Source organism: Megascapheus bottae, chromosome 12 (assembly GCF_031878675.1).
Source record: "Megascapheus bottae isolate mThoBot1 chromosome 12, mThoBot2.hap1, whole genome shotgun sequence".
Lineage (NCBI taxonomy): Eukaryota > Metazoa > Chordata > Mammalia > Rodentia > Geomyidae > Megascapheus > Megascapheus bottae.
In genome coordinates this window covers 35,941,074-35,955,229 of record NC_143520.1, presented here as the reverse complement: position 1 = coordinate 35,955,229, position 14,156 = coordinate 35,941,074, and the positions used below count along the sequence as shown (strand labels likewise).

General features: G+C 34.1%; 1 protein-coding gene across 1 annotated transcript in view; it reads right to left on the bottom strand.

Annotated features, from left to right (window-relative positions):
- Positions 1-14,156, bottom strand: part of Lrp1b (LDL receptor related protein 1B) — a 1,652,823-nt gene that overhangs the window by 905,418 nt on the left and 733,249 nt on the right. The window lies entirely within an intron of this gene.

Genomic DNA, 14,156 nt, shown 5'->3' with positions numbered 1-14,156 from the left:
TTAACTCCAAATGGATCAAAGACCTGGAGGTAAAAGCTGATACTCTGAAAACTTTACAAGAAGGAATAGGAGATATACTAGACCTCCTTGGCACAGGTCAAAACTTTTTTAATAAGGACCAAGAATCACAACAAATCAGAGAAAGGCTGGATAAGTGGGACTGCATTAAACTGCAGAGCTTTTGTATGGCAAAGGACATAGCTAGTAAACTAACTAGGAAGCCTACAGAGTGGGAGAAGATCTTCACCAACCAAACAACGGACAAAGGCCTCATATCTAAAATATATCAACAGCTCAAAAAATTGAATCACTCCAAAACTAATCTCCAAAGTAACAACCATCACAATAAAAGGTGGGCCAAAGACTTAAAGAGTCTTCTCTGAAGAAGAAACAAGAATGGCCTATAGACACATGAAGAAATGCTCAACATCTCTGGTCATAAAAGAAATGCGAACCAACACAACTCTAAGATTCCACCTCACTCCAGTTAGAATGGCCAGGATCAAGAAATCCAATAACAACAGATGCTGAAGGGGATGTTGCTAGGAGGGATCACTACTACACTGTTGTTGGGAGTGCAAACTCGTTCAAACACTATGGAAAGCTGTATGGCAGTTCCTCAAAAGACTAAACCTAGAGATCCCCTATGACCCAGCAATTCCACTACTACGCATTTACCCAAGATGTGGTATTTGTACACAATGGAATTCTATGCTGCTGTCAGAAAGAATGACATCGCCCCATTTGTTAGGAAATGGAAAGACTTAGAAAAAATCATATTAAGTGAACTAAGCCAGACTCAAAGGAACTTTGGCTCAATGGTTTCCCTCATTTGTCATAATCAGTAGAAACCTTGGGCTCTCCTAGCAGAGATTTGCAATAGAGCAAATCCTTGATACAAAAGGCCATACAAAAGGACGCTAAATGTAAGGATCTCTAGGATATAAAAACATAAACATATAATAAAGGATCGTTGTTCTTAAAGTGCTGTGTTATCTCTCATCTCTTTTGCTGTCCCTTGGTTATCTCATATTGTTACAGTATCTCACTTTGTTACCTGATTAATCAGATATATTTGTATTTGATTATTTGAAATTGGATAGGGAAGTGGGGAGAACAAAATGAGGTGTGGGAGTGGGGGGGAGGGAAATGGGGCCAAGACATGTGAAAGGGTATCAATGTATGGGAATTAATGCACCATCTATCTGGCAAATATCATGTAACCCTTCTATTAATTACAATAAAAAATATATGAAAAAAGAAGAAAAAGAAAGGCAATGGAGAGAGGGGAGACGATAGAGGAGAGAGCAGGAGAAGAAAAGGAATAGAAGGGAAAAGATGGAAGAACAATACAGTAGAGTAGAACAAATCCCTCATGAATAAATGTATCTTACATTATACTCAGCATATTTGCACAAATACTTATGGATATGTTTATGGTTTGATTGAGATCATGGTAAGTATATCTGCTTCTACCAAATTACTAATAACTTGCTCCTCCTCTTTCACTGGTATCTAAAATTTAAAGGTCTATCAACCAATCAATTTAAAACTAGAGAATATATTGTGTCATATTAAAATTGATAGAAGACAATTTGTTTTAGTTAGTAGATTAATATTGCATAAGAACTGACTTTTCTATGTGGACAGAGAATGATGAATCATTGGTCTTCCTTTAACATGGAAAATGTATGGTAGTACAGTAAGTTTTTGTTCCTTTAAGTGTTTCATAACCATAGGGAGTTCTAAAGCACAATTTTTTTCTCAGGATGTAGGTGATTTTGCTTCCTTCAATAAGAGACCATTGTGAAATTAGAGAACTACATCTAACAGGGAGAAATTTGATTTAATACATGTCTAAATTGTGACTAGAATCTTTGAAACAACATTGCTCCATAAAATATGGGTTGTAAAATTACCATCACCAATCATCCCATTAAATTCACAGATGGAACACTAAAGCCTGCTATCTTTTACAAATGAGATTACATGTAATGCCCTTGTTTCAGTTCATAGTTAATATCATAATTTGATGCCATTCTCTATAGAAATTGCAAAAATTCCTTGGCTTTATGCGGGTACTATTAAAACATGGACCAACATTGACAGGTATTTATTTTTCTCTCATTCTAGGAAATGTGAATCTGCAAAATTATAAATTATTTTCTTAGAGATTATATGGCTTTGTATGAGTTGTTCTCTGTTTTAACCATTTCTTTGCTATTTTTTAATATTTTTATTTTATTTAATAAAAGGGTTACATGATATTTGCCAGAGAGAAGGTGCATTAATTCACATACATTGATCCCCATTACCCTCCTCCCCCCCTTGGTTTCCCCCCCTTCCCTGTCCAATTTCAAGTAACCAAATACAAATGTATCCAATATATCAGAAAACAAAGTGAGATATTGTGACAATAACAATGAATCATTGCATTTCATAATTTTCTAAATAGAGCCATAGTAGATTTTGTCTCTTTCACAACAAACCATTATACTACAAATAAAATCTATGACTTCATAGACCAGTGCTAATTTATTAGGCTTTCTCTTTTACCTGTATATTCACAAGTGTTGGTGATCTTTGATAAATCTTTTCATTTCCTAACATTTGTCTTGTAAAGTTAGTAAAAGAGAGAATAATGTTGTATAATTTTGATTTTGTTCATAATAACTTCCATATTTATCTGAATCAAACCTTGAAATGGCTCTCAGTTAGAAAGTACGCCTTACCTGAGGTTATATGTGAGCAAATAGAAGATAATTACATGAAGGACAGGATTATAATTTAAAGAAACCTTATGAATGGAGTCATGGAAAAAGACAGGTATGCTTAAGAATGTGGAGGTAATTGGGATGGCAACATTTCTCCTCAGAACAGATGTAAAATGTGATATGTAATTTCAATTTTGGTTTAGTACTGGGCCATGAATTCCTAGCCTCACATTTGCTAACCCATGTGCATTATCTCTGATTTACATTCCTAGGGCTATTGCATACCTTTGTAGAGAAATTAATAGGTTGAATCCTATTTGATGAATCATTGATTCTAGGAATGTGAAACTTTCTATCCACAGGATGTATTTTGTTGTGACAATGATCAACAGTCATACTGGTGTCTAGTGGATATAAGCAGAGATACTGCCACATATCCCACAGTGTCTAAGAAAGCTCAGGATATTTCAAACACAGGATGAAATGTTATTTGACTCTGAATATTAATCATGCCAAATCTGGGGCATCTTGATATAAAGCTCTGTGTGCTATTTTGAAGAGCACAGATCGCTGATAAATCATTGAAGGATTTTAAGCCATGCAGTAACACATTTCTTTTACAAATATCTAGCTGGCAGTTGTGTCAAGAATAGGTCAGAATAGTTGAGAAAAATATCAGAATAGATGGACCTGTTTCTAGCCAGTCGTATCCACCTAAAAGAAATATGATGATTGACAGCAAAGAGCAAAACATGGAGGAACAAATGAAGAGATATATGGCTAAGAAAGGGAAAACTATCTAGTAAAACTCATAATTTTTTGCTTTGATTGAATGAGCTAAAAGTGTCATTTCAAAATATATGCTAGATAGAAAGAAGTTATGGTGTAAAAAAGTGATCAACTTAGTGTTGGGTCCCGTAAATTAGGATAATTCAAATGATACAATATTAGCAAGTGTTTAGCTATCTGAATGTGAGCAAAGTAAAATGCAAAAACTCACTAGATTCAATTTCAACCCAATAGTGATGCTAAGAACATTTCCTGTCGGTCACCAAATGAAAGTACAATGAACATCAGTACTATTATTTATTTATGTTGCATAGTTCAATTTGTTTGCGTGTTTGTTTTACCAGTCCTGATGCTTGAACTCAGGGCCTGGGTGCTGTTTCTGATCCTCTTTGCCACTCAAGGCTATCAGTCTACTACTTGAGCCACAGAGCCACATTCAGCTTTTTAGAGTAGTTTATTGGAGATAAGTCTCATAAATGGACATTTTTGCCTGGGATGGCTTCAAACCAGGATCCTCAGATCACAGTATCCTGAGTAGCTAGGATTACAGGAGTGAACCAACTGAGTTTAAATCAAGAAATTGGCTAATTTATATTTATTATGGTACATTGTCAACAAGAAAAAACTAAAACCTAGATAAATTTAGATGAAATCAAATTTATTCTGTATTGTGTATTTAGTGTGGAAGTAAGTTAAAAATGCATCAATGATGCTATTTCTTTTAGGGGAAAATCTGTGTATTTAAAAATTTAAACTTCAGCTGGCATGAAGCTTAGATGTAGAGTTCTTGCCTAAAATATACAAGATTCAGGGTTTGATACCCAGAATTGAAAAAAAAGCCTTATAAATTTGGTAATTGTCTTCATATTATAGTGTACAACTCCTGTATAGTGTGCTTTTGAGAATTTTTCTGGTAATGTTAGTAGGAAATGTATTTGATTTTGGTTATACTTTTATATTTGTAAGGCAAGAGTTTGATTAAGATGACCATTATTATTGTCACTTCAATAAAAATATAAAACAAAAGCATGATCTGTTTTTTTTTTCTTTTTCTTTTCAGACGTTCTAGAGATTTAATCAGTATCTTAGGCTTGCTGAGTGATGACTCCAGTATCTTGTGCATTATTTAATTTTGAAGGTGGGTTCTCACATTTTAATGCCCAACCTAGGAGGTAGAATGTGACCTTCCTTTATTGTATTTTCCCATATTGTTGGGGATGGGAGGTACACCAGTAATCATGCTCAGCCATTAGACAAGATGCACACACAAAATTAATGTGCTTAGGTTGGATTCAATCTGTGACCCATCAGTTCCTAGCTCCACATTTGCTAGGGTTACAGATTGGAGACATTGAGCCTGGCTGTGCATCATTCAGTATGAGAGATTATCAATCTTTATCTCATGTGGTTTTGTAATAAATATATGTTTTTTGTGTATTTGGTTTCATGGATAGGAGTAGAACACTAAAGTAGAATTGCAAATATATTAGTATCATGAAATTGGATTTACCAATAACAGGAGTCACATAAATATATTCATTCTTAGAGATTTTGTTCATTCACTGTATAAGCGGTTGGTTATAACCAAGGAGATCATGCTTATGAAGGCTGAATATTAAGCCTTATATACATGGAGTATAGAGGCTTCTCCTTGAACATGAGCAAAGACACTGTCTGCTCAATGCATTTCACCTCTGATAAAATGACATACTAGAATTATGTTGAGTATATTCCTCAGATTGTGTATTGCAGATAAGAAACCTTATATTTTATATACTGTTAAATATATAACTCCATATTGAGGAATTTTGATATTATATTTCAAATACTTGACAGAATCTTTGAAGATTAACCAGTGATTTTATACAATTTATCTGGTCAAAGTTAGTACTGAAAATACCCAACATATTTTTCTCCTCATGGTAAAATCAAACATGTCAGCAAAGGTCTGTGTTCCAAGTTTATTTTTAAAAGTATAAAATTAGACATGTACACTTGACACAGCCTTCTGTTTTGGCATGAAAATCAGTCACCTTAGAACAAAACAGAAATGTGATAAATCATAACCTCACATTTCAGAAACTCTTACCAAAATGAAGCTGTCAAGGTATTTTATGTGTTTCAGATGAAAAAATTGATACTCTTTCCTCAATATAATTTAATTCTAGAACTTCAACATTAACTTTCAAAATAGGAACATTATATGGTAAAATTTCAAAATGGTGGAAAACCAAGGAAATAGCTTGTTCTTTTCCAAACTCCAGGGAATGCATTTTTAAAAGCTCCCAAACTCCCAGTTGAACTTGTATTTAAAGCATTGAAATTATAAAATTCAAGATTATTTCATAGGATATGGCAATATTAACATGTTTTACAGGAAAATCTAAGTCAATATGCAGTTCATTTAAGTGTAAGTATTATAGAAGAAAGCAACAAGGAATTCTACTTTTTAATAACAAATTTGGAAACTGAGTAAATTTTCCTATATTCTTGTTCAGGGTTCAATATCCATCTATTTATGTGTAGATGAAAGCAGACTGATATCATGTTTAGGTAGTGCAGTGTTATTGGTGGAACATGTATTTTCATCTTATTTCTTGCCTATCTATGTCTATCTTGGTTCTTACCTAGTCAAGTTGTCAATCATTTCTAAGTAGCAAAGTCATGACAACCATTAGTAGGACTCAATGGTATAATAATGAAAAAATAATAGTTTAACATATTCATTGTAGAATATGGGTAGTATGAGCTTTTTGTTCAAATAATCTTTCCACTGTAGTTTTTACAGGTGATGTGGAGATTGTAATTGTTAGATGTCGGGCCTGTGACACGGGTGAGAAACACTGTGCTTAGGAAGCTCCTGATCTTCTACACAGGCTGTAAACCAATTCTGATTGTTCTACAATCCCTAGAGAAGAAAAAAGTGAGTGATATGGTGTGTGTATATGAATGAAGGAATTCCTTTTCAGAGATAAGAGGAAGAGTTGTATTCATTACACTAGAATATTTCTGAGGAGACCCTTTGTAGTTGGAATATAACTCTCTGAATCAGAGCTATCCTCTGTAAAAGGAGCCTATTACCTTACAGCTTATTGTAGAAATTATTTCATAAGACTTGGGCACAGTGTCACTGTGGAGCTCTATTTTTCTTTATGGAAAATAATAAAGTCATGGACTGTTTTGTTATTGTTGTTCACTGGGCTTGAATTCTGAGCCTGGGTGCACTTCCTGAGCTTTTCAGCCTAAGGTTATCATTCTACTACTTTGAGCCACAGCTCAACTCCCTGTAGTCTGTGGGTTAATTGGAGATAAGAGTCTCAGGGACTTTTCTGCACCTGCTGGCTTTGAACCATGATCCTTACATTTCAGTGTGAGTAGCTAGGATTCCAGGCATGAGCTACCAGTGCTAGGTTCATGTATTTCTTTTAAAAATGAGTAAGAGATAAAAATAATAGATCTGGTTTATATTGTCTTTATTTCATTTCTTTTTTATTTATTAGAATAAAATGCATTCTATTTTATAATAATTACTTTTCAAATTCTAGTATCTATGTATCCCAAATTGCTTCATTTTCTTGGTATTTTAAAAAGAAGCCTACAAATATAGCACTTCAATTCTAATTCCTGATTGTAAGGAAATATTCATGAAGGCTATCTTTCAATAGCATAAGCATTTATTTTTGAAGATATCATCATTTGTAAAAACAAAAGTAATTTTAGTCCACATTTCTTTTGAATCTCACAAACAGTTAGAAGATGGTTGCTGCTGTTCAGGAGAGCAAAGAAGTTGAAGCAATAAGATGGATATATCCCTTCTCTACAGCTTTGTGAATTAGGGCATTTTTTCTGATAGTAGCATCATATAAGGAATAGTAGGAATATAAGGATAGTAGAATCATGTAAGGAAATGGATATTACAATCCTATTGTTTATCATATATTGTTCTCCACCTCCTCCTCCTCCTCTCCTCCTCCTCCTCCTCCTTCGCCGCCTTCTTCTTCTTCTTCTTTTCTTCTTCTTCTTCTTCTTCTTCTTCTTCTTCTTCTTCTTCTTCTTCTTCTTCTTCCTTCTCCTCCTCCTCCTTTTTTCTGTTTTCCTCCTCCTCTCCTTCTTCTCCTTCTTCTCCTCCTTCTCCTCCTTTTCCTCCTCCTCCTTCTTGTTCTCTTCTTCTTCTTCTTCTTCTTCTTCTTCTTCTTCTTCTTCTTCTTCTTCTTCTTCTTCTCCTTCTCCTTCTCCTTCTCCTTCTCTTCCCTCTCCCCCTCCCCCTCCCCCTCCGCCTCTCCCTTTCCCTCTCTCTCTCCCTCTCCCCCTTCTCCTTCTCCTTCTCCTTCTCCTTCTCCTTCTTCCTCTTCCTCTTCCTCTTCTTCTGCAAACTATTTTGAACACAAAGACTTCTGCTTTCTCAGGTTGCCAACTTGACTTGTATTCTACCACTTAAACCAAACGTCCAACCCTGCCTTTTCATGGGGATGGATTCTTTAGGACTTTTCTGTTCAGACTTACATTGAATTTCAGTTCTCCAGATTCTGAAAAACTAGGACAATATGCTTAAGGCATAAATGTTTGGTTCGCACCTGTACTCCTAGATGCTGAAGAAGCCTGCATAGCCAGGAATGTTCAGGAGACTCTTATCCTCAGTGAACCCCTAGAAAACTACAAGCAGAACTACAATAGAGTACTTGAGCAGAAATGTTCAGAAATAGCAGTCATACACCAACCAAAGAACAAAAACAAAACAACAAAAAGATTTAAAACCAATCCCTACTATCAAAATTTTCCATAATATGGTGGGAGAGAGGGACAAAAGTAAATACATACCATACAAAGATAAATGTTCTCACTAAGGTGAAGAAGCAACAATTCTACGAATGTAAAATAGAATTTCAAAAAACATAAACAGAAAAAATTATCAGAGATGGGAAGAATAGGCATTATAGATGAAAGAATAAGCTTACCAAAAGGCAGATTTCAAGAAAATCAAAGACCCACAGGAAAAGACATAGTATGACAAAGACACACAAATGTATTAATGATTAAATATATTATCATCAGACTTTCCTGGTAACATTTATATTGATAAATATTGTCTTTATACATGTACAATTTTTCATGAGTGCAGTGTCCTTCATTATTTTTATTTTATCATTTATGGTGATATAATAAAACCTATATCAAAGAGGTTTTTTGAGGACTGAGAGAGATAATATTTTGTAAGTACATAATTGTGGCTTAAGTAATTTCCTTGTTTAGCATTATCAGATTGAAATATAATTAAAAATGATTCTGATTAGAACTCAGAAATTTTAATTTATAACGCTATTGTTTATTTTGGTTAATTTATAAAGGCTCATGATCTATATTTTTAGCAGAGGTCATTGCTGACCAATCTCATTCTGTTTCAAAAGATCACATCCTAATAACAGTTTTATTATAGTTTTCATTTATTTATATTGACTTATTATTATTGTTATTATTATTATTATTATTATTATTTGGAGTGATGAACACATAAACAGTTTGACTATTTCAAAACCAAAGAGATGATAAGTGGTAGTTCTCTGACTCTCAATTCCATGTGCAGCATCACTATCCTGTGAAGAAATAAGATATTTAAAAATACAGTAGTCCATGTCAATTTTTTCTTGTCAGCATTCAGGTTTTAGGCTTGTAAAAACAAAGGTTACCATAATTCCATTTCAGTCAACACAAATAATTTTGAGCATATTGTAGGAATTTTAAAATGTGCTGATGATGTTTTTAATTTTAAATAATTGACACTCATAATGGCTCACACAAGTAGTAGTAGCTAAGCAGGAAGTTACTTGGGTTGATAACAAATCAAACCATTTAAAAAAAAAGAATTCACATGACTCCATCTCAACTAATAAAAAAAATGGGCGAGGTAGTCCAATTGCCATCTTTATTCCATGAGAAGTAGAAACAGGATAATTTAGAGTGGCCAGGCCATAAAGCATTCTATTTGAAAATGCTATTCTAAAATTAAGAATAACTAGAAGTGCTGGAGGCATGGTTCAAGTGAAAGGGCATATACCTACCAAGAAGAGCTTGAAATCATATGACCATATATATAACTTCGAAGTACACACTTCAAATTTCATATAGTCTAGTTGAAAAAAAGTTTTCAACATTTTATCCATGTCTACATATATAAGGAAATGCTGTGTGCTATTGTTTTATATTGAAATGATATCTCTTTATATTTGCCTTTTATTCTCATCTTTAAAAATGTCACACAGAAGCATGACCTGACTTGAAATTTTAATCTATAATTGATAGCAGTTTATCCTTGGTCTCTTGAGAAAAAAAAAGTGTTTAGGCTCTGGTCAACTTTCAGAACCTCCTATGTCAACAAGGTTACTTAGAGAAATCATTTTGTTGATGTCATTTTTATTTTCTATGCATAGGATTCTCTATCTTTATAATCATGTCCCTCAGTCTTTCACTCTGCTCTGGACGGGTACCTCAGTGATCTGAAAATAGTTAGCACTTAGTTCAAAACAGATCATAGGAACAAACAAGGACAAACTTGCTATAATTAAAATCATGTGGTTCTTCTGGAAAGGGTAGAGATGGGTGGAAAAAGTAGATATAAATTAAAGTAATGGAAAGACTAAGAAAAGATCATATTAAGTGAAGTAAGCCAGACTCAAAGGAACTTGGGCTCAATGGTTTCCCTCATTTGTCATAATCAGTAGAAACCTTGGGCTCTCCTAGCAGAGATTTGCAGTAGAGCAAAACCTTGATACAAAAGGCCATATAGTAGGACGCTAAATGAAAGGATCTCTAGGACATAGAAACATAAGCCATATAATGAATGATTGTTGTTCTTAAGGTACTATGTTATCTCTCATCTCTTTTGCTGTCCCTGGTTATCTCATATTGTTACAGTATCTCACTTTGTTACATGATATATCAGATATATTTGTACTTGGTTATTTGAAATTGGATAAGGAACAGGGGAAAACAAGATGAGGGGTGAGGGTGGGGGGGAGGGTAATTGGGACCAAGACATGTGAAAGGGTATCAATGTATGGGAATTAATGCACCATCTATCTGGCAGATATCATGTAACCCTTGTATTAATTACAATAAAAATATATATAAAATATAAATTCAAGTACAAAGGTAAATACCATTCCAGACAGTACATCAAAGAAGTGAGGCAAAGGGCTGGGAGTTTGGCCTAGTGGTCGAGTGCCTCCCTAGCATGCACGAAGACCCGGGTTCGATTCCTCAGTACCACATACATCGAAAAAGCCAGAAATGTTGCGGTGGCTCAGGGTAGGACAGTAGCCTTGAGGAAAGCCCAAGGCCAGTGCTCAGGCCTGGAGCTCAAGCCCAGGACTGGAAAAAGAAAAAAAAAAAAAAAAAGAAGTGAAGCAAAGAAACAATACGTCACTTGTTTTCTTCAATCATTTGTTTGCAAGTAATAAAATGTAAAGCTAAAATTGGTAGAGTGCAAATACAGACTTTTACCAAAGTGTTTCCATACACTAGATTTCCCTGTGAGGTAACTGAATGCAGAAATCAATAAAGCTAGCAAGAGGTAAAAACAGCTTTGGGTAGCTCAGTTGACTCACTAACTCATGTAATTCTCTGTGGGTTTAGAGTCATGGTTTATGGAAGCAATTTATAGTATGGCTTACATAAATTTTTCCAAGGACTTTACTTGGATTTCCCTTTATTTGCATTCATTTAAGGAAGCAACAGTAAAAGCGGCAGGATGGAGGCCATTACGTGTACATTTTATTAATAGATTGTACCTACAAAAACATTGGGCAGGTGAGTAAACAAGAGACAAATATGCATAGCAACTATGGTAATTAGAAATAAGTGTCCATGTAGATTGTGCAATTTGAATAAGAAATTTGAATAAGAAATTCAGAGACTTGAAAATTAAGAGTCAATGACCAAGAAATCTAGAGAAAATGGAGTCCATGGGTTAGGGTCACAGTGTGTGTTGCAGAGAGTAGAAGTAGCAGTATTCTTGGGTAATTTGCTCAAAGACATAGTTTCAGTCCTACCCCAGAGCTACAGAATCAGAATCTTCATTTTATGAAGATGTACATCTTACAAATATTAAAATTGGAAAAGTATCAGTCTATGGTGTTAGGCAAGAAAATTCTAGGCAGACATAAAAGTCTTTATAATAAAGAGCTATCCCTGAAGAAATAATAATGGGCCAAATCCAATAGCAAAGAATAGGGTACCAGGCAGAGCTCCTTGTATGTGCTGTACCCATCAGCGAAGCGTCAGATTCCATATTACATGCTTCCATTATAAAATCATTCAAAATTATTTTTTCTCCCAAATAATTCCCCAATCCCCAGAGAAAAGTCATAGTGAAATAATAAGAAGTTACTACAATATTAAGTTTACCAAACCTTACCCTCTTCTTTGAACAGTCATTATATTGAACAGCTTTGTAGTTATACATTAAACTTTAGAGTAGTTTGATTAAGAACTGGCAAATTGAAAAGAAAAATAAATTATAATTTTTTTTCTGATAGCTTGCAATTTGGTAGCCAATTTTATTATAAGACCAACAGCTAAAGAACAGACAAGCCTCTTTGCTCTTTATTTGAGTGTTTAAATATATTTTCAAATTATTTGAGGCATTAAAAATTATCAACACACATACAGATTAATTGTTTTTTATTTTTCACACAATGGTGAGGAAAGGGTATATAAATCTTCAAGAACTGAGGCCACTGAAAAAGCCAGAATAATGTAACTGTTTAAATACTAAAAGCTGCTTTAATACTTTTATAAAATCTTTATAAAAGCAAAAATGTCTTTAATAAATGCAACGACCCTACACAAATACCATTACAAATATTCTAAAAAGGTTTTATGTATTTCTTTGCTAATTCAAGGGTTCTTGTTAATGAAAGATACTGGGCATTTCATTATCATAATTTTATGGTAGATCCTCAAAGAACAGAAGGTAATATAACATTAATATGATCTTAACTCTCTAATGTTCTTGTAAGAAGGGCATTTATATAGTCAATACCACTTGCAATGCAAATATACTGATTTTTTTAATATCATTTCAACTGGGCAGGTCTCAAATAAATTCACTCCTTCTCCAGATACTATTTCAAAGACGAGTGCCTAGTGAAGGTCCCAAGAACTAAGGATTTTTAACTCAAGTTCAGAATTTACCCACAGATATGCAAGTTAGTATGCAGTATATGTTATTTTTTATCAGGATAAACTAAGCTCAGATTTCAACATAATGAAATGATTAAACTTAGCTTGGCTTTAAGTTTAAGAATCATCCATTGTTCAACTGAGGAAATCATAGCACAGAAACACCTAGATAAGATCACATAGCAAGGCAACAGCACACACCTAAGTATAAATTTAAAACATTAGGCAAGACCTGGTATGGGCCATTCTGAGTATATGATGTCAGACTGAGTAATCATGGCAAGAATGTTTATTTTAATAAGAAATTAGGTATTCTGAATTCCAAAACTGCATTAAAAGTTATGAAAATCATATTTATGTATGCACACATGCACATTAAATTTAGTTCTGAGATCAGTGTATATATCCTTCACATTAAAGATACAGTTTGGTTTCAAATTTCTATCTTTCTCTTTCCTCTCTTCTCTCCATACTTGATTCCCTTTTGTTTTTATAAAGCCTTGCTTACTTTCAGTTTTCTAAATATGTTTACACACATACACACACAAATATATATACATATGTATGTATGTATATATATATATATACTCTCATGCATATATACTCATATTTTAGTGGCAGAAGAGAGCCTACCTAGACAAGAATTGACCTAATTTTCTTTTTGTATCTATATTTAAGTGCATATGACTTAGTGATTGTGAAATGGAATGGTAAGGGTTACATCACAAGTCTTCTGTGGTGGGCTCACGGACTTTTATCTCATACTGGTATATTTTAATTATTTTTAAAGATTTCTGTGTGTAGCCAGAATTGTGGGAAATGCCTCAATTGTCTAACTATAAATTTTGGACAAAACTCATGAGATTTAAAAGAAATTTTTATGGCTCTTTCTATTAATGTTCTGAATAATACCAATGCCCCTAAGAGATTTTTTAGGACATTCATGGTGATACACCCCTATAAATTTACTTTCTTTTTTTTGTCAGTCATGGGGCTTGAACTCTGGATCGGGGCACTGTTCCTGACCTCTTCAACTCATGGATAGGGCCAATCATCACTTCCAGTTTACTGGTGGGTAACTGGAGATGTCTCACGTTCGCCCTGGTTGGCTTTGCACCAGGATTCTCAGATCTCAGCCTTCTGAGTAGGTAAGATTCCCACAAGCACCAGGCCTCTTATGTATCTTTTATCCAAACTATGTGAGAAGAATAAGTAGGAGGATTTTAGTCCAAGATAATCTGGAATTAAAAGAGAAGGTATTCCTGATTCAAAAAGTAACAAAAGAAGTCAGAGGCTAGTAACCTTAGCCACACAGGAAACTTAGATCTGAAGATTCCAGTTTCAATTTCAAAACCCCTGTGCCCCCAAAACAGTAAAATCTGTGAGACTCTTATCTTCAATTAATCACCAAAAACCAGATGTGCCCAAAGACATTCTTTACTGAGAAAGAAGGTAAAATTCAAATTTTCATATGTA